Consider the following 22,572-nt stretch of genomic DNA (forward strand, 5'->3'; position numbering starts at 1 on the left):
GGCTTAGCTTCTGTCATTATAAAGGACCCTTGAAACAGATCTGGAAGTGAAAGCTTATGCATTGTGGGATAGAACGATGAAGAAAACTGAAGAAAATGCTTAGATCTACAAAGGCTTCTGCTCATTTTTATTTTCTTTTTCTGAAAATTGAATACAAGCTCTGGGAAGCATTATTTACTCACACAATGCCTGACCACATGTGCAAACCATTAAAAGGGCGTAGCTCCCCTGCCATTTTGATGCGGTTCAAAATAAAAATGTAAATGCCAATGGAACAGTTCCTCCAGATATGCTCCAGCTGTCCTTTGTATCATTAATTCTCTTCTCAAGTACAATAATTCACCCATGACAATAACCTAAATACAATGTTTTAGAGGTCAGAAAGAACCCATGTGTGAAGGGAGGACAGTCTATGACAAGGAGGTAAAAAGAGAAATCACCACATGTGGTTTGTGGAAAGATAAGAGTCTGAAGTCACAAAGGTAGTCTGTCATAAGACCTTGCAATATCTAGGAAAATATTAAAGTCAATTTCTCATATTGATCATTTTTTCACAAAGACCACTCACCAGAATATAAATCAAACTTCCACTGCATCATTTATTCATTCATCCATTCACTCATTTCATAAGCATGTTTTCAGTGCCTGCTGTGTATTCCATATTACAAATGACAAAGGCATGCTAGGGTATGTATCACAGAGGAACCCTGTCCTCGAGGAGGTCACTGTCTAGAACAGTACCTAAGATAACATGCACGTAAGTAACTACAGAGTACAAGGGAGTAAGGAACAAGTCAGAAGAGAAAAATGATACTGGATGTGGCAGGCAGCTTCTAACATGGCCCTTAATGATCTCTGCCTCCTGGGTTTCATGCCCTTGTGTAATCCTCTCCCCTTGAGTGTGGGCTGGAACCAGTAACTCTCCTCTAATACAGCAAAAGTGATGGGCAGGGCTGGTTTCGTGGGAATGTGACCCATCCACGCAGGGCCATATGCTTGGTTTAATGCTCTGTTGTCATTGACTTGACATCTATCTTTGAATTTCGTAAATGAAGTCCAGTGACACAGTGGAGCATGTTCACGAGCAGAAGGGAGGGATGTGATATGTTGTCTGCCTCCATTCTTGGCCACCCATTCTCACACAGTGTTCTCGATGCCCCACGAGCACAGGGTTCCGGTGGACCTGTGATTCACGGAGCTCAGTAAGACTCAAAGCAAGTACAAAGTAAGTGGGTTACGTCTACCATTGAGGAAATGGGCACTGACAGCCTGAGAAGATGTCCTTTCCCTTCAAACCAGAACTTGCTTAGAACACAGGAAGAAGTCAACGGCATCTTAAGAGACAAAAATGACCAAGGAACTGTATCATGGAAATTTTTTTATGCTGCTTCCCTGGAAAAGCCAACCACTTTTGCTGAAAATTATGACTGAGCAGGAAAGAGAAAGAACAACCCATAGCGCCTTTTTCTTTTAGTCCTTCCTTACTCACCAGTACACTGAAGACAGAGAGGGTTGGTAGAATGTGTGAGTATCAAGAAATGAAATACAAACAAACAAACAAAAAAACAGGTGAGTTAGTTTTGTGCAGCAGTGTCTACTGTTCTGGTAAGAATGAAATGTATATGCATGTATGAGCTAAAAGCATAATTGTGTCATTTTTAATAACTCTGTATACAAATTAAATGCTCTTATATTTGCATTTAAACCCGGCTTTGTACAATATAAAAATTAACAGTAAAATACATAATGATAATTTAAAATTTTAATCTTTCCCAACTCAGAATGACATAGCAAATAAAAATCACCATGACAACTCAAGAAAGAGAGACTAATGAAAGAATGGAAGAAAGCCTTCAATAGAACTTTTTTTATCTTTTTTGGGGAGAGAAAACTAGGGATTTTCCTTTTGCATTGAGCTCAACAAGCAGGTCATGATCATGGGCTGTCACTTCCAAGATTAGGTTACAAAAACATTCTGGCTCCTCCTTATCTCTTTCTCTCTCTCTCTTCTTCCCTCCCTCCCTCCTCTACCTGACATCTTTCTCTGAGGTAGAGATAGAGAACAAGCTACCATTTTGCAAGAAGGCTTTGACTAAGAACTAAGAAAGACCTGCCCCTTGTCAGCAGCCACGTGAGCTAGCGTGGAGGTGGTCCTCCCCAAGGTGATCCTTGAGATGCTGCAGCCCTGCTGACACTGACGTCCAGGTTGCAGACTTAGGAGGGGCCCTGCGTCGGAAGCACACAGCTAAGCCATACCTGGATTCCTGATCCACACAAGCTATGAGGTAATAAATATAGTTGTTTTGAGCTGATAAATTTGGGGATAATTTATTTTGCAGCTATAGAAAACAAATGCATTGGGATTCAGTGGAATAAGAGCTTAGTTCTAAGGACTGAGGAGGATCATTTGACATGTCTTTTCTGATAAGCATTTAGTGATAGAGGATATAGCATTGCAGGTAGACGATACTATGTAATCTAGGACAGGGCAACACTTCTCAAATCTTTTGATCTCAGGACACCTTTATAATTTTGAAAAATATCGAGGACCTCTAAGAGCCTTTATTTACACATCTTATATCTATTGATATTTACCACAGTAGAAACTAAAAAATAAGGCATTTAAAAATTTGTGTTTAAACAAATGTTGGAGAGAATGTGGAGAGAAGGAAACCCTTGTACACTGCTGGTGGGAGTGCAAAGTGGTGCAGCCACTATGGAAAGCAGTATGGAGTATCCTCAGAAAATTAAGAGTAGATCTACCACATGATGCAGCTATCCCACTGCTGGGTATTTATCCAAAGAACTTGAAAAGGCAAAGGCATAAAGATACTTGCACGCCGATGTTTATTGCAGCATTATATACAATAGCCAAGACTTGGAAGCAACCTAGGTGCCCATCAAGGGACGAATGGATAAAGAAGATGTGGTATTTATATACGATGGACTACTACTCAGCCATAAGAAATGATGAAATCCGGCCATTTGTGACGACATGGATGGACCTTGAGGGTATTATGCTGAGTGAAATAAGTCAGAGGGAAAAAGTCAAATACTGTCTGATCTCAAACATAAAAACAATGACAAACACATAGCGTTGGAGATTGGACTGGTGGTTACCACAGGGGAAGGGGGAGGGCAAAAGAGGTGATTAGGCTCACATGTGAGGGGGTGGACTATAATTAGTTTTTAGGTGGTGAACATGATGTAATCTACACAGAATTTGAAATATATTATGATGTACATCCGAAAGCTATGTAATGTTATAATCCAATGTTACTACAATTAGAAAAAAATTTTATTAATCATCTAAAAACAATAATACATGCATTATATGTTGTAAATAACATATTTTTATGAAAATTAATATATTTTATAAGAATAAATTTAGTGAGAGGAAGGTTAACGTACATTTTTGAAAATTCCTTTAAAGTTTAGCTTACTAGAAGAAAGCCAGATTCTAATATCTGCTTCTGCATTGAATCTGTTGAATAACACATATTAAGTATCCTCTGGAAAACTCCACTGTGCATTTGTGTGAGAATGAGGATGGAAGAGGCAAATAATATCTTAGCCCTTGGACCACACATTGAGAACAACTGCTCTAAGGCATGGAGCTGGGAGAATTCAGAGCACATGGTGGCTAAAGTACTCTATAGAAGAAAAAAATCTCAGGAAGGTAGATCTCAGAAGCTTGAATATCACACTCAATAGTTTATCAGTAGAGGGTTTGGCAGAAGTTATTTCCTGTCAATCCAAAAGCCATTCTTGCTCTCCTTCCTTGTTAAAGAATCCTTGATTCTGTTCAGCTTTGGAAAGCTCATGTATTGAGGGAGCGCATGTTGATTGGTCTTCCTCCTACCCATGATTGTTACAAGTGCAAATATGTGACATAACCATGGCCATAAAAAGAAATCTCCTGTTGCAGGTGGTCATGGCAATGTGTACGTTTTCACTGAGACAGAGGATTGCTCCTTTCTGCCCTTGGATGCTGTGCTGTAAGAACGTGATGCACGAGTTTGCTGTAACCATCCTGCTTCAATGATGAGAAGGCCAAAGGAACCTGGGTGAGCTGACCCACAGGCTGGATACTGTTGAGCCACTGAATTGTTGAAGATTTTGGAACTGAGGACTGACAAGCCAGTTGATGTCTATGAACATCGAACTGACTGCTGCGGATTGGACTTTGACATACCAGCTAGGTGGTTATTAAAATAGACCAGGTAAATGTAATATGGATCTGAAACACACTAGTATTAACAGAAATGAAAAAGAATAGAATACGCATGAAAGAATTGTGGAAGTCAAATTTGTAAGACTTGGCAGCTGAGTAGACAGACGTTGGTGTGTGTGGACAGGAGAATGAAAAGGAAGCATCAGCAATGGTGGAGTTAATTGCCTGCCTGAGTGATTAGAAGAATAGTGGTGCCAGAAACCCTGCAGATGTAACAGGTTTGGGAGGGAAGATGATGGATTGAATTTGGACATAGGGAGTGAAGGAGATACCTAAAATACATGGTGTATGGTTAGTGCTCAATAAATGATACAGGACAGAATTATCTGATACCCTTGGCTTCCTCATATTCTTCACTCTTTTACTAAAATGTTGCCTTCTTAGGAAAGCCTTTCTTGATCACCCTATCTGGAATTGTAATATTCACGCCCCACTTCCTTAACACTTGTCCAATATGACTTAATAAGTCCTATGTTACTTCTATGCTTTTTTATTTTATCTGAGCTCTTATCTAATAAACTACATATATGTTAACTTATTTGTCATGTTTTCCTAAGAGAAAGTAAACTCAATACTGGAACTTTTTATCTGTTTTGTTTACTTAGCATCCAAACCAATGCTTGACACTTAGTAGATAATCAATAAATATGTATTAAATAAATAAATAAATACTCAGAGCCTGAAAGTCAGGGCTGCAAAAATATTTGTCCATCATATGCCTAAAGGTAGCAACTGGAGCCTCAGGACTAGATGAATGTACTGTAATTGGATACCGAACTCACAGAGATAATACCAGATATTTATTGAGCAACAAAGATTATCCTAAACATGTTATATACGTCTTAGCATTTAACCCTTACAAAAATCCTGTGGGTAGATAGCCACTCTCCCATTTTACAGGTAGAAAAGCTGAGGTTCAGAGAGGCTAGGTAACTCAACTAAGGTTGCAAAGTTAGTGAGAGACCTGGGCCTTTATGTAAAGACCAGAATAAGCTCTTGTGTAGAACCTTTAACAGAAAATTTACCTAACCGATGGAATTTTAAATTGTGTTCAGCCATGGTACGTAGTTTTCAAGGAAAATAATTTAGAGTTGTCCTTGCTGTCTGGCTTTGTAAAAAGTAGAAGTGACCCTTCTTAAACTTCCAAGAAAAGTAATTCCTGACTTCATAATCAGATTATTCAGATAACTATACATACTTGTACACATCTCTTCTAATGTCTGAATAAAGCAAGAGTAAAGATGGATCACACACAAAAAATCAACAGTTAAAAATAAAATCAATGGGTCTACTGAAAAGACAAAGCACTTTTAGTCCCTTTGGTTCTCTACTGGGAACTGTAGTGAAGCGCCCGGGAGGACCTCATAAACTACATAACACTAGTGGTGGAGGCAAGATGATACTTTTCTTCAAGTCCTGGGTTGGCTGTCACTTAAAGTGACATAACTTAGAAGGTCTGTCAGGACATCTTAATGCCTCAGAGATGTTCTTCATGAAGAAAATGACCTGCACTTATTTCATTTAAAACAGATCCAGCCTGAGGATGGTTTTCCTCCTTCTATGAAAAAGCAGGCTATTAGTGAAGATAAGGACTCTTTTGGCTTTGCAACACGTTTTTACATTTTGTTCATGAACATGAGATGGAAAAATGAGGCGAGAATGATTCCTTTATTGGGCATTCAATTAAAAAATGTCATGACTTGGCCATTAGTTTGTATAAATCTTAGGAATGAGTTTCAAATGAGAGTGTGTTATTATGTTGAGGGGAAAACGGAAGTGCATAACCTTGGGCAGATTGTTTAACATCTCTCTGCTTTACATTTACAAGTGGTAATGCAAAGAGACAGGATTATATGATCTCCAAGGTCCCATCCAGATGGACTTAACACACTATGATTATTTGAGAGGCAATTTAGCGCGGTAGTGAGGAGCCTGGGCTCTGGAACCAGACTGCCTCTGTCTAGGTCCTGCTTCACTTCACTTATCAGCCGTATGACATGATGTAAGTTACCTTGTAACCCTTTAAGCCTCAGTTTCCTCTTCAGCAAAATGAGAATAGTAACCCTCATAAGGCCCTTTTGAGTATTAAGCATGATTGTCCTTGTAAACTATTTAGCACCGGATTTAGTAAGAAATCAAGAAACAGTATTGTGAATAATATTTATATTATAAATTAAACTATTTTTCCTCTAACAAGAACAACAAAAACTTTCATAAGAATTCAGGTTGGTATGGTTTCTCTTGGTTTAAACTCTTTAATCTATTTAACACCTACATTATTATTTATAGTATAAAAAATAAATTAAGGCATTAATTTCATTTACACAATCCCAAACAATTGGTTTGATTGTTTTCATTACCGCCCCCAGCCCCCACCTCAGTAGAATAGGTGTCGAGATTCAAGGCCTATTTAAAGGGATGCTTTGGAGACTTATGAAGAATTTCTGAGATAAACCAGGGCACCATCATACAGGTCACCAATAATGAGAGCGAGTGACGATTCTCTAAATCACAGTCTGAACAATACATTAGCATGATATGGGCAAAGAGAAACGCTTTTGAGATAGTATAAGTTTTTAAATAAGAAATTCAAAGACAACTGAGGTTAATGATAGTAGTTATTATGTATCTTCCTAACATCCTCATAAAATGGATGTTCAAATTCTCTTCATGTGGATGCGAACATGGAGACTCAGGAAGACAAAGGAACATGCCTAAGGTCACACAGGAATAAGCGGCAGCACCAAAATTTAAGTTCCCGCAGTTTGACTTAAGCATCTGAGCTCTTAATTAGACTGCTTTTAGCATAAGAACCATTTCTTCAGGTTTGTTTTACGCAAAGTTTATGCTCTCTCAAGACACCAAACTGCCTTGTTGTATGAATTTATCCATTACACTTGTCTGTCTGTCCATCTATCCATCCATCGATGCATCTATCTGTCAAGCATGTCTTTGTCTCTTAAGACATGACCGACAGGATTTGAACTCTTGGTTCATGGCCAATGAGTGAAGTGAGACAGATTTGTCAGACTTTGACTTTGATATAGTGTCATCAGGTACAACTCAATGCCAGAATGAGCATCTGATTATCTTTTTGTCAGACAAGGAGAAGTCTCTTCTTGTGAAAGAAATTTCCTAGCAGACTGAGTTTTACTAACTTGTTCCCCTTTCCTCTTTGAAAAAGGAAAAAATAAGTTTTCTTTTTTTTAAAACATGATTTTGAGTTTTAAAAATAAATAAAAACTAATTAATGATTCTTATTTAAAGTTCACAATGAATCTTAGGATTCCATTTGAAATATTAAAAACACTCTCTCATATATAGTTTTAAGTTTAATTCCTCAAATTTAAAATTAGGTCACTACAAGTAGTCAAAGATTGAGCGAAAAAAGATATTCATTTCCTTTCCCTTCCCCCCTCCTCATCATTCCTTCGTGGGAAAAAAATTTCCTAATATGTTGCACATTGTAGGAACAAAAATGAGTTAACCTCTTTTTGGGTTCTCTTTTCTACTTACTCGTCTCTATATTTGTAGGCCTCATATGGAATGTCAATTTCTGCTTTATTCTTGTAAGCTTGGTTTTATCTTCCTAAATATATCCTCCTTGTCAGAAGCCAATCAAGCATTTTGCTCTCCCCCTTTATAAATCGTTGTCCTATTTTATGCTTTGGGTTCTGATTATCTCTGGTTCTTTTTTCTTCTTTGTCACAGGCACTGCGGTGCCGAAGATCTGGAAGCACCACTAACTGTCCTTTAACTTTTTGATTCTCAGGCAGGTCAACCTAATTCATGTTAGCCGTGAAGCGGATGAGGGGAGAGTGACACAGCCAGCCAGGCGGAGGAGTTCAGCAGTCTCCCTGGAGGAGATGGCCTATTCTACTTTTCACTGAGTAGAGCATGGATGGGTAGCTGAACACATCTGCGGTTAACTTTCCCTGGCCACCCCACTGCAAGGCCTTTGGGGATAAGCATGTTAGAAGCTTTGTCAATGTCGTGGCCCATTTGGGCTGCTATGACAAAACTATCAACTGGGTGGCTTATGAGCAACAGAAATTTATTTCTCACAGTTCTGGAGGCTGGGAAGTCCAAGATCATGGCATCAACAGATTTGGTGTCTGCTGAGAGTCACTTCCTCATAGAGGGCTGTCTTTTTGCTATAACTTCACAAGATGAAAGGGGCAAGCTAGCATTCTGGGTTCCGGGTTCTTTTTTATAAAGACACTAATCCCATTCGTGAGGGCTCCATCTTCATGACCTCATCACCTCCCAAAGGTCCCACCTTCTAATACCATCACCTTGGGGGTTAGGTTTCAACATATGAATTTGCAGGGGGATACAAACATTCAGATCACAGCAGTATCATTTGCCAACTTTGTGTCTCTGCCTTCTGTAATGACCCTTAATTTCTCCACTGTTTCCTTATCTCCATAGTCAATCTCACTCTACATCTGTTTTCTCACTCATGTCAAGTTTGTCGGTCAGGATAAGATGTTATGCTGCAGTAATAAATAACCTCAACATCTCAGTGGCTTAAAACAACAAAGATCTATTTTTTGTTCAAGTCACATGTCACCCAAGGACCCAGGAAAATGAAACAGTCACCTACTTGAACACTGACGGTTACTATGCCAGAAAGAGAAAAAAACTCTGCAGGGTCTTGTATTGGCAATCACACACTCAGCCACAGATCAAGGTCTTGAACCAGACGCATGAGTTCCCCCAACCTCAAGGGAGCCAGGAAGTACAATCCTATAACACAGTCCTATTTCCCCCATTCTGGAGGTGGAAAATCTGAAATATTCAGTGAGCACCAGGACAGTTAGTTTTCTCTTTTAATTAAACAAATGGAGGACAGCAGCTTTAGTTCTTTTCTTCTTTGGCCTATTTCTAATTTCTAATTAATGTACCCTGATATCCTTCTGTTTTCCATTATTTAGTTTGTCCTTTCTTTCCAATATCACATTATTTTCAATAAATATTTTGTTTCCTTTTACCCAGCAGTCTAACTTTTTCCTTCCCCAGTGTCTGTTCTCATTCTTCAGCCCGAAATCCATTTTCTTTATTAGATTTCTCTGCACTCCTGCAGCTCTTTCTGTCTGCACCACACAACTTAACCTTTAATCATTTGCCTACTGGGCATTCCACTTGGTTCTGCCTTTTATCCGCTGCATAAGCACGTACCTTTCTCTCCCCATCTCCCTCCCCTACTCCAAATTGACCCTACTTCCCAATCCCAGCTTCCAAAGTGTGCCATTATTCTCCCCAGTGCTCAGCCTCAGAATCTTCCCTTCTCTCAGACTCTTTTTCTACTCGCTTGCTTCTCACCATTGTGCAGTCACCAAACTCTTCCCCATGCACCCATTGTGCTGGCGTGGATCAAACGACACAGTGAAAGTGAAGAGCATGTTGCAGACTCTAACTACAAGCGGATATGGCTCTCTACTCCGTTAACTATTTTCATTCCTTCCTTCACTTACTTATGTATCATTCATTTATCCACACACTTACTCAGGACCTAAGTGCTTTCTTGGAACTGTGCTTGTTACTAGTTCATTTATAAGTGTGCTTGTTAACTAATTAATTAAATATGTCTCTGCTCTCTAGGAGGTTCCAGTTGAGGAAGTCACATAGCCACACTTTCAGGTAACTAAGCATTATTAAGATTGAAACAAGCAAAAATGCTCTGGGATATGTGAGAAGGGCGCAATGACAATGTTCTGGAGAGGTCTAGTAAAGCTCAGGAGGAAGTGAGAGTGGAGATGACTGAATCATATCACTTCCAGATTACAACATCTGAAGGCTTTTCAGCATACTTAGAATAAAATTGACACTCTTCATTAAGGCATATTGGAACCTTCATGATCAGGCCCCGTTTCAACTTCAACTAAGATCTTCTTTCTTATTTTCCTTTTCTGGCTCTGGCTACCCTAACCTTCTATCAGTTCCTTGAGCACATTAAGCTCAACTGCACTCTTGGGCCTTTGGAACAGAGGTTCTCTTTGCTCAAAGTTCTGTTTCTACAGACCTTTGCGAGGCTGGCTCTTTCTTGCTACTTGATTCAAATAGCAATCCTCAAAAAGTCACTCCCTAAATACCCAATCTTAAGGAGCATCCCCCTCCCCCAGGACCCTGATTTTCAGAACTCTGTTGTAACACTAATATCTGAAAGCATCTTGCTTGCATACTGGTTTTGTTGTTTCTTTATCACTTAGCCCCATCTCTCCTCTTCCTGGGAAGTTTATGTTGTCATCTTGGACAGGAACCTTCCCAGCATGAAGGCTAGTTACAGGTGGGAATCTTGTCTATGTTATACACTGTACTGCCGGGACTCAGAGCATAACTCGTCACATGGACTAAATAAATATCTACCTCTGCTATACAGCTTCCCTGACTCCAGTCTCTCTCTCAGGGACCATTACCAAACTGCCTTACTGGGTTCTTTCTCTTTAATGCTAATTTTGCTATGTAACAAATGTTCTGGCCAGAGGGACGTATCAGTGAAAACTCACATGTATGATCCTTTTCTTCTCTTTTGCTTTCTATTAAATGAATGAACAGGACCTCAACAATTTAGGGAAAGGCAGGCTCATGATAGGGAAAGAGGCACAATTCCTACAAGGCCACGTGTAGAACTACCTGATTAGGAACACTTGCCTTGAACTGTCATGAAAGCAAGAAATAAATGTGTGTGTGTGTGTGTGTGTGTGTGTGTGTTATACCTCTGGGAGTTTGGCATTAATCTATTATAACACTTAGTGTTACTTACCCTAATTAATATACTCGACAACTAGGTCTTCCGTCATTTGGCTATAAGTACTTTTCTAACTCTTCAGGTATTACACACATTCGCAGTCATAAGTTGTTCCCTCCTCTGAAAGGACAGTTTCTTTAACCACCTTAATTTTACCTTAACATCTTCCCTCTCGCACAAGGCAATGAAAACAGCATGGACCTTGGAATTATCCTAGAAAAATCTGAGGTTGAATGCAGAAGTGCTTCTACCTAGAAACATGCATTTGGCCTGTCATTTACCTCCTTAATACTCAGTTTCCTCCTTTGCATAAATGGAGAAAAATAACACTTAATCTACTGCACTGTTGTGAAGGATTAAATGAGACAGTATACTTGACTTACATGCTAATTAAACATACGTTTCTTTCTCTATTTCCTCAAGGAAACTTCTCTCCTTTGAGTCTTGAAATTCTCCACTGCATCCCACATTTTCTGAAGTACCATGTTTACAAAATGTGTGAGAGTGTGGCCTCTGGGTTCAAATCTTGACTTTGACTCTTAAAAGCTAAGTAAACTTAGACAAGCTACTTAGACAAATAACACTTTTGTGCCTCAATTTCATCATATTTAAAACTAAAATAGTAATAGTACCTAACTTGCAGTGTTCTTGTGAGGGTCAACTGGGTTAATAAATGCAAAGTCCTTAGGGGAGTGCAGGGCACAGAATAAGCATGCACTAATGCTTAGTTATTATCAAATTATGTTCTCAAACCTTTCAAACCAAATCTTCCCAGCTACTGTAGACACTGCCATTCTCTATGCTTAAGATAGCGGCTGTGCCCCTTGCATTGTCTTATTTCCTGTTAAAAAGAAAGTCTTCCTGACTAATAACTTTGCAGGCTACAGTTTTAATACCCACAGTGCTCTACACCAACCCTTCTAGCCAATGTTACAGGCAGCACAAATAGAATTAAACTAAATTACACTTAAAAAAATGTGGGCCCACTGCCCTCGTGCACTCTATTTTATTATCATGTGTTGCTTGGTTGCTAATGCAAAGATTTCTTCCCCCTCTAATTTAACACTGCAGTACAAGATATTAATTTGAAACTATACTTTGGTTTGGGACAAACAAAAATTGGGGAAAAAATATACAATAGAGGAAGAAGTGGGTTAAAATTCCTAAAAGCTTGATTATAGCAATAAAGGACTACAAATCCCATTATGAGGATTTTTAGAAAAAATATAGTCAAATATATCTAGCAAATTATTGGTTACTTATTGCCTGAGTAAAAATAGAGCAGAATTGATAGGAAGTCTTATAAGTAAATATATCTCAAAGTCACATTATGTGTTCTACACTCATAATCATAATCATTAGGCCCTATATTATGATATATTGCTATTGCTTTGCATACTTTTATCTTTGCTTCTCGTTTCTACTTTTTAATCATTTAACTAATTATGATCAAGGCGAGGATATTTGTCATACAAAATTGAACGTTTTCTCGTTTTGCACAAACTTGTATAACAACCACATCCTTTATTCTTAATTAATAGTAAAATAAAATATTTACAGAAAAAACTGTGTAAGGAAATGATACTTTATAGTCACAAACCAAGTCATCTAATTTCCAAGGTGTTCATGAATGGTTTGGAATAAATCAGAGACACTGTTCTAGGGTCATTTCAAGACCCCTGGCACTCTTCCTTATCTCACTGCATGAACAAATTATTTCTCTCTCAACGACTGCTTAATTTTGCTAGCTGTACCTGGGGACTCTAATCTTAAGACTCATATGAAATATTTTAGGAGTTGTGTCTAATCTTTGGCTGGGGTAACTATAATTCAGAGAAAAAGACTCACAAATACATTGGCCATCTATTCTGAGTCAGATACCATAATGTGACAAATCTAGATCTCATTATTGAAGTCTTACAGAGAATCACCTCTAAAGAGTTATAATTTTACAACTTTAGAATTTTATCATTAATACATTGCATTAAGATCTAATATAAATAATTTTATATAATTTATAAGCTAGTTATCAAGGATGTTGTCTTTTATTTTATTCAAAATGTTATTAAAGGCATACAGTATAAATTCTTATAGAGTCAGAACTTGTTAAAGTACCTCTTGATGAACTAGTTATCTTTTCTAATTACACCAAAAGAATTATTCATTTTCTTCCTTACCTTGAATTCTAGATAAGGGTTTTGATTAATTCTAGCAGCTTCTCTTAGTTTGATTTTTCCTTAAATTAATTTTTCGATCCTGCTTTTCCCCTTCTTCCTTCTCCTCAACATAGTTTTATTATTTGACTCTTGAATTTTTCCTCTTATTTAAATAGCTTTGTTGTATTTTTACATTTTGCAGACTCTTCTTCATATTCTTTGAAGAGCCTCCTATTTTCTGTGCTTTCTAAAGAGATGACTAGCCAAGATGAAAAACTTATTTCTGTTAATTTCTGTATGAAGGGTAAAATATAGAGTCATAAATGTTATCTTCTGGACACAATAGACCAACTTTTCTAATTTAAAAATCACTTAGCGGAAATTTTAGGCCAAAAAGGAAAGAGGAACGATGCCACTGGGACCATTGGGGATGCTTGCAGAGTAGGTCTTTCTAACCCACAGCAATTCTGCTCCAATCTTAGATGATGTTTGAATTCAAAGAAACCATGAAAATCGTCCAGACCAACACTCTTATTTCCCATATTTTACTTATGAGGAAATGGAGTTAGTTCTGGCATAAGGATAGACATATACATCAATGGAATATAATGAGAGTTCAAAAATATACATATATAGGGCCAACTAATTTCTACAAGGGTGCCAAGAAAATTTAATGGAGAAAGAATAGTCCTGTCAACCAATGGTGTTGGAACACTTGGATATCTATATGCAAAAAATGATTTTGGACCTCCTCATTCCTCCATACACAAAAATTAACTCAAAATGAATCAGAGACCTAAATATAAAAGCTAAAACTATAAACCCCTTAGGATAAAATACAGGAATAAATCTTTATGACTTTGGGTTAAGCAAAGCCTTCCTAGATATGACACCAAAAACACAGGTGATAAAAGGAAAGACAGACAAATTGGAATTCATCAAAATCAAAACTTTTATGTTTTAAAAGATACCATGAAAAATGTGAAAAGACAACTGCACAAAATGGAGAAAATATGTGCATAACATCTACATTTGGTAAGAAGCTTATACCGATAATATATTAAAAAACCTTACAACTCAATAATAGATAAATAATTTAAAAATGGCAAAAGATCTGAATAGGTATTTCTCCAAAGAAGATATACAAATGATCAATAAGCACATGAAAAGAGACTCAACATCATTAGCCATCTGGAAAATGCAAATCGAGACCACAATGAGATACCATTTTACACCCACATGGATTGTAATGTTCAAAAAAATGGTAATAATTGTTGGCAACGATGTGGAGAAATTTGGATCTTCATATGCAACTGGTGGAAAGATAAAGTGGTGCAGCCACTTTGGAAAATAGTCTGGTAGTTCTTCAAAAAGTTAATCACAAGGTTACCATTTGACCTAGAAATTCTGTTCCTAGGGTATACTCAGGAGAAATGAAAACTTATGTCCAAACTAAAACCTGTATACAAACACATTTGTACACAAATGTTCAAGACAGCATTGTTCATTACAGCCCCAAACTGGAAAAAACCCAAATGTTCATCAACTGATGAATGGATATACAAAATTTGATATATCCACACAATGGAATATTTTTCATTTATCGAAAGAATGAGATACTGATACATGCTACAATATGGATGAACCCTGAAAACATCATGCTAAGTGAAAGAAGCCACTCACAAAGGATCACGTGTTGAATGATTCCACTTATATGAAATGTCAGAATAGGAAAATCTGTAGAGACATAAAATAGATTATTTGTTGCCTGGGTGGATGGAGGAGGGAAACTTGGGGAAAAACAGGGCGGGGCTGCTAATGTCTACACGTTTCTTTTTGGAGGGATGAAAATATAAAATTGATTGTGGTGTTAGTTGCACAACTTGGTGAATGTACTAAAAACCGTTGAATTGTATGCTTTAAATCAGTGAGATTTTTATGAATTATATTACAATAGGGCTATAGATATATCTATGTATCTATGTACCTATCTATCATCTATCATCTATCTATGCAATCTGATCTATTTATGAAAAGAAGCAGAGGCCGAGGGAAATGATAAGATTTATCCAAGGTGATGTCTCAGCTCCCTGAACCACCAATCCAGTGGTCTTTCCGCTGTGTCACACCAGCTCTTTCCTCTCTCTCCTTTTTAAGTGTCTCTTTGGTAGCTTTGATTAATGGTGGCATAAGTCACTTGAGCCCTTTCTCTTTACTACATGTTGATCACCCTTAACCTTTCAGGGGCTCCATGTGTGTATCTGTCATGTAAGGATACCATTACTTGCCCTTTGCGCGTCAGAGAGATATCAGAGAATCACAGGAGAGGAGACAGTCGTCTGAAAAATGCAAGGTTTTTAATATGTTAGGAGGTTTTCCTCTTCTCCTGGCTGGCCCTTCATGCCATGCATATCTCAAAAGGCAAATACCTTCTCCAACATTATAGCAAAAAGACAATTGTTAAAAGACTTATGAATGCAGGTATAAAACATTCCATAATATACCCCTAAGGATGTAATAGCTTTACACAGAAATGTCAGATTCTGATATATTGATCAATATAGGGCATCTTTTTATTTTTTTCCCTAAGCCCAGCCATCCAATGTTGCTGTAATACACACAGCTTTGTTGTATTTTCTTTTTCCCAAATCAACAAATTTTCTATAGAAGGAAAAACATATTCAATTAAAGTTAAACTGCATACTTCAATCAAATATAATATTTTTATTTCTTTGTCATAATTGACAATTTGATGTCATATTTGAATGTCTTAAAGTACCACATTTGTGTGGATATCTGTTTATTACATTAATACATCACTAATTTTTGCTAATGGGAAGCAAATATTTTATTTCATTTCGTATTTTTGCTTTTTCCCCAATTGTTGGCACTTCTCCCTGATATGCCTCTCTTGATATCCAATGATTATAGGCACTTATGGCTAGTTGGGACCTAGCATTACTTTTACTACCCTGGATAATATAATTTTGATTGTAGAAAGCGCATTTTAGGATGAGCTCTGAGAACAGAGTAAACTACTATTTCAAAGACTTCAGAAAGACTGCAATGAATAAAAAAGAGCCGTGGTAAAGGATCTTTGGAAGATCATCCATCCCAAGGGCATCATGCTGATTTCTATGTTTCCTTCATAGCTTAGTGATGAAGGAATGAATGGACCCACTCCTGATTAAGTTTACTTTGCACTGCGGACACTAGAAGAATCAGATACTCGTTTCTTTTCTTTTACTATAATAAGCATTTAGATCTTCGGCAATATTGATTTTCCGATGGGTGTCGCATATAATTTTACAATGTGTTCAATCACTTATTAAATATCACCCATCCTGTTTGTAGGGGGATGTGTCTGGAACAGACTGACGTGGGCTGCTGAGGATGGCTAGCTGATTTGTTGTTTAGAGGAAGCAACACATGCAATATATTGCTATCTGGAAGTAAACCACTGAAGACCAGCAACAGTTTCTACCCAATTTAAAACACCTTTGGGAGGACAGTTTCTCTGTAAATAATGCTTATACCTCAGAAAGCTATTTATTATGAATCCTCTGAATACAAACAATGGAAATGTTTTCATTACATACCCCATCTAGTCTCTCGAGGTTAACCAAGAAAAATGTCTAACATAGAGGAGATTTAGGTTTTTAAAATTTTCTAGATCATAATTGTTAGGACAGTACCTTCAGATCCATTTGTCCTAAGTGCAAAAATTTTGAAAGAATAATTAGAATTTGGGCCACAGAAGTTATGTTGAAATCTAAATATATTATTTGTAAATTTGTTTAGCGTTCCGAACAACCTCCAAACTCAGCCTCAAGGTTAAGAAAAATTTTTGAGAGAGAGGCTTTGTGGATGTGTAAAATACAATTAGATTCTTGTTAGAAATACATACACACACGACACAGACACCTGTGTACACACACATAAGCACAGACATGGGAGGAAAATACACCTCCAAATTTTACAGGGGTTATCTTGGAATGACAGGATGACATTTTGATAGAGTTTTTATATTTCTAGTTTTTTCAAATTCTCTATGATAAATGTGTACAACTTTTATAATAAGAAAAAATCAATTTTAATGTAATATCAGAAAGATACATAGATTGGGAAATAAGAGGCTTGACATCATACTTTTAAGCGCTGAATAAAAAGATTCAGCAGAGCATTGCCACCAGGAGAGAGATTAAAACCCAATGCCATATGGGTCATAGTTATCTGCCATTTAATTTGGTGATTCTTCCCTCTTTCTCTATATCTCATAATTTCTCTTTTTGCAGCAAGGAGATGCTATTGTAATAAGCCCTCCTTTGCCACTTGGAAAGGAGCCTGTAGCCCATTAGCTTAGTATCCCAAAGACCCTAAGACATGAAGCTAAGTACAACCTTGCTTAGCAGGTGGCTTCCTGCACAGTGCCCTCACTCTCTGGGTTCCTCAGCGCTCCTGGCTTTTTCTAGAGCCCTTTAAAATATTGCTAAGAGTGGCGTGCCAGCATTAAAGGAAGGGGGAGCACTCTAATGGCTAGTCTCTAAAAACTGTGTTATATGCCTCTTTTCTGGATAAAAATATCCGGAACCTATCAGTAGTTATAACATATAAATAATTTTCACCTGGTCCTTAACAGGGTTGCCATTGCCACTTCAAAGCAAATAAATGGAAGCTGAAGCAGCTCAAAGTGATGGGGTTTGGTGAAGCTAATTCTCCTCTCTACAATCTCATGGCTGATAACCTTCTCATCTAATGGGGCACACATGTGGTCATAATAAGGATATTCTCCATAGGTAATCATTCCATACCTCCACAGGAAACAAACAAAGGAAAACTACACGGTCGGCAAAGAAATAAGGTAGGCAGAACTGTGGGAAAGAAAATACTTCAAGGGTGTCATAGACAATGTGGACCTGTTGGTGGTGGATTTCATCAGAAAGTGGCATTTCAAGTCTTCGGCAGTTTTTTTTTTTGGTGTGGAAGATTGGCCCTGAGCTAACATCTGTTGCCAATCTTCCTCTTTTTGCTTAATGAAGATTGTCCCTGAGCTAATGTCTCTGCCAATCTTCCTCTATTTTGTATGTGGGACACTGCCACAGCATGGCTTGATGAGTGGTGTCTGTGTCCATGATCTGAACCAGCAAACCCCGGGCCCCTGAAGCAGAACATGCGTACTTAACCACTACACCACTGGGCTGGCCCCCAAGTATTGTTTTTATATTCTATTTCAAGAAAAAAAAGTGAAATTCTATATTGAATACACCTAACATATGTTAGATATATATCTAATATATGTATGTGGCATATATATATCCTATGTGGCAGGCACTCTCAGAGGGTTTCCGTGCATGGAGCTGTTTAATCCACTCAATAAACTTATGAAGTTAGATATGCTAGATATATATATAATATATGTCAGATATATCCAGTATTCATATATCATGTATCTAACATATCATATATGTATATATGTATATATTATATATCTAACATATGTTAGATATGTTCAGCATTCATATATTAGATATATTCAGATATATTGTAGCTCAGTATCTAACATATATTAGATATATTCAGTTTGTGTGTGTATACACGTAATGTATACTACACACACACACACACACACACAATTTATGTCATTAAACATATGAGAAGACAATGAGTGGTGGATAAGTGCTTGTCTTTGGAGTTGGTCTGGCAGAGTTCAAATCCTAGCTCTTCCACTTACTGTTTGGCTTTGGGTAGTTTGCTCAACATCTCTGTGCCTCAGTTTCCTTTTATGTAAACTGGGAATTATTAGTGTATCTGACTTCATGAGATTATCGAGTGGATTAAACGGCTCCATGTACGGAAACCCTCTGATGGTGCCTGCCACACGGGAAATACATGCTTTGGAGGTTCCTTCATAGTTTGAGAACTGCAATGAGATTCATCTGTTTGTCTCTGAGACTGGGATGTTACACTGGGACGCTGGAACGTGCAGTGTGTATTCCCTGATTCTAAGGGACAGAAATCACTGACTCAGAACATACTAGAAGCTGAGACTCAGAAAACTGAGGGTGAGAGTTTGGTGAGTGAGCGCCAGAAATCAGGCAGCACCCTGTGAGCAGAGTAGAGTCCCCAAGAGGATTTAAAAAGCAAGTAAAAGAGGAACAGGTAAAGAAAATAGATACGTTACTGGCAGAAATACATCTGTACTTAGGAGTTCTGCTTCCTTTTTTCTGTCTTCATGTTGTATTTCATGATCTTTATATAAAATGGGAGTTACATGGTCTATACTGCATGAGCTAAATAAAAATTATAAAAACATATAAACATATGCACAATTGTACAGACCATGTTACAAATACTAGTCCTATTTAACTATAATTGCACTTCTAAATTTTATTTCATTGTGTGAAATTTTTAAAAAGTACAAATTATTTTTTTTATTAAGATGGTATAGAAGTACATAAAAGAAGGAAATAACAATATCAAATGCAAACTTTTACATTTGGACATAGATTTGCTAAAAATGAGAGCATTTTTCCCTTGAAACGATGGGAGTGGAAAGATGTGTGTTTCCCCAAATCAGGAGCTGTATATTTCCCTCTCTCTCTGGAAAGCTTTTCTGGGAAAGTCGAAGCCTTGAAGGAAAGAGATGTCTTTACTCTTCAGACCCCACCCATCCATACCAACAGAAAATACTGTGGCAGTTTTCCGAGGCGACAGCGTCATCTTCATAGCGGGGGAGAAAAGGCAATTTGAGGGAGGCAGTATTCCAACTACAGGAAGCTTGGAACTGAAAGGTTTTCTCATTCCGTAACATTCAACAAAAACCTTGGATTTTCTAGACCAGACCTATTCCTTTTTGTTTCTGTTTTTTCATTCTCTCCATGAGTAAATTGATGTTAGAAGCCCGTCCTAATTATGGTCCCCACATTTACAGCTAAGGCAAGAGAGCAAAGGGAGTGAATAAAAGGGAAGCCCCCTGGGGGACGGCTGAAAGAACTCTTAGGTCACTAAAAGTGTGTGACTTTATCAGCATCCTCATCTTTAGATATCTCATATACAACCCTAACCGATCTTCTTTTTACTTAGTAGAAAACAATTGGAAATTTTCCAATTGCAGCACAATCTTTTTGTTCACCAGTAGTAGTTTTAAAAGAAATCATTTTCTATATTTTCCACAGCGGTGTCTTAATTTCTCCTATCAAACTCATAACCCAAAGTACTGAAGTCAGCAGGACCTAATGCCTAATTTGCTTGTATGTATGGTGAAATCTAGTGCCAAGGATCATCCACAGCCATTGCCCTGCTTCAAATATTCATGATGCTCCACGGTCCAAAACGCATTAAAGGTGGGAATGATGCCAGCAACACACAGCCTTCCTAGTGACAAGGAGCCTTCTCAGATCAGAGGAGCAAGAAGTTAAAGACTTCAAACTAAACTGTCTTTGTGAGAGACACTCACAAAAGGAACGCCGAATCCCACACCCTGTTTCAGTTGTGGAACATCAATGAAATAAAAACATAAATGCTCATTCATTTTCTCTTCTCAACTTGCTTTACTGCAACTACTTTGCTTTGCTCCTTTACCATTGCAATCAAACCCAAGGATGTTATGCACTAAAACTTGAAAAAATTATTAATGCTTTCAAAGACAAAATGAATGGCTACTGAGGAATTAATAGCATTTAAGCCAATATGATACTGCTAATGTAGAGAGTGTACAAGAGCAAAGTTAAAATAAGAATAACAGCTATAATGCATGCATATGAATCAAATACACATAATAATTTAAGTTGTCCCTTTATGCCATTTGTCACCCAGCTGCATCTGCTCTTACACCTGTGCTCCCTTCCTTGATCTATCCTGACACCCTGGAAACGTTAGGCATGCAGCCAATTTCTTACCCAGCCATTCCTATGATCAGACCCAGAACCAACTTGCTTTTTTCTTATATTAAATCAAGTATCAACCCCAGGGCTCTGAACTACTTCTGACTGACAGGACCAACAGAAAGTTCTAGGCTAATTACTTCTTAGGAGTAGTTCCCAGTGCAAAGAGTTACTACTGACCTACTTTGGACTTACCGAAATAATTTATCAAGTAAGATAATTAAGGGAATATAAAGCTGTTTCTAAAACCAACCAAGTATCAGAAATATTTGTTGAAATCTTAAGTTGGTATTCCCAGTGCTATCAGATGGGGCTTTATTTCTTTGCAATGAACCAGTTTTATTATGTTTGACTTATTTATAAACCATTCTTTTTCCTTATAAATTATATTTGGCAGGATGTATTTGATAGTCTCTTTGATGTATAAATGTATTAGTTTTGACTTTTTCCCATCTAGATATGAAGAAAAACAATCTCTTAAGCCCTTCTTTTCTTCCCCTCTTAACCCCTTTGCCATAAGCAGGCATGCACATCCCTTTGCACAGGTGCTCCAATTATTTTTGAAGTCCATCCTAAATAAAGGGATGCCTCATATGAAAGTGGTTGTAACCGTGGTGTGGACCACTTACCCTGTGGACTTTCAACTCTCTCTTTTGAAAGCTTAATCCTTTCTTACACTTAGGTAAATATCTATAACTGAAGAATCTTTGGTAGCAATAGTCTTTCTCTCTTACTGAGAAAACCTGACCATTTTCTGATTTCTACAGCCTTGATATTCTCCATAAGAAGAAGAAAAAGGCAAAAGAAAAACCTTGAAATGAAATCATAGAACATAAGTGCGGGACTTACATGAGCTTAAAACCATCTGTTTACTCAAAATAAAAGCATTAAAATGTTATGTCATTAGTATCATGGTTTATCAATGCCATCCTCTAATGGTTATTTTTTCTTCTTTTCTTCTTCTCTCTTTATCCCTCTCTGTTTTATTTATTTTTTTTCTTCCCCATGTCCAGTGTGACTTGCTTCTTAACCCAAAAACTCACCTAACCATGAAGACAAAATCGATTGTGTAGTACTGGCTTTTTGATTCTAACAGAGATTTATCTTCATCTAGAAAGCATCTGAACATCTTTGAATAGCTAGACTTAGTCCACGTGGTGAAATGTAACATGTTAATTTCTTAGGCCAGGGTGAAAGAAAGACTAGGAATTAATTTCCCCCCTTTGTTTCCATATTGCAGATACAATAATAGCATTATTTCTCAGTAGCATTTATTCACATCTTGTTATTACTGCATAATGCAGGGTTGACGAAATTATGTACATAAATTTGTAGTTTAGTTAGTGTCAAGGAAAAAATAAAACTAAACACTGAGTTGTATTCTTTGTTGCCATACAGCATATGCAGTATTTTATGTTTGCGAGAGGACCTGGCCACGGTTTCTTCCAAAATCGATAGCACATCAAAGCCCCCGGATCCAGTTGACTAGTACTGGAGTCAGATGCCTCCCTATTGCTTCCTATCTCACTCTATAGCCTCTTTCATTGC

The 22,572-nt window shown here is 37.5% G+C and overlaps 1 protein-coding gene and 1 long non-coding RNA gene across 2 annotated transcripts in view; one reads left to right on the top strand and one right to left on the bottom strand.

Annotated features, from left to right (window-relative positions):
* The window catches only part of TMEFF2 (transmembrane protein with EGF like and two follistatin like domains 2), a 225,789-nt gene that overhangs the window by 75,747 nt on the left and 127,470 nt on the right, over positions 1–22,572 (bottom strand). The window lies entirely within an intron of this gene.
* On the top strand, positions 1,171–4,768 carry LOC139076839 (uncharacterized). The gene is made up of 2 exons (XR_011528836.1): positions 1,171–2,285; positions 3,929–4,768. It is a non-coding gene; the product is annotated as an uncharacterized lncRNA (long non-coding RNA).

This window comes from Equus przewalskii, chromosome 17 (assembly GCF_037783145.1).
Source record: "Equus przewalskii isolate Varuska chromosome 17, EquPr2, whole genome shotgun sequence".
In the NCBI taxonomy this organism is placed as follows: Eukaryota; Metazoa; Chordata; class Mammalia; order Perissodactyla; family Equidae; genus Equus; species Equus przewalskii.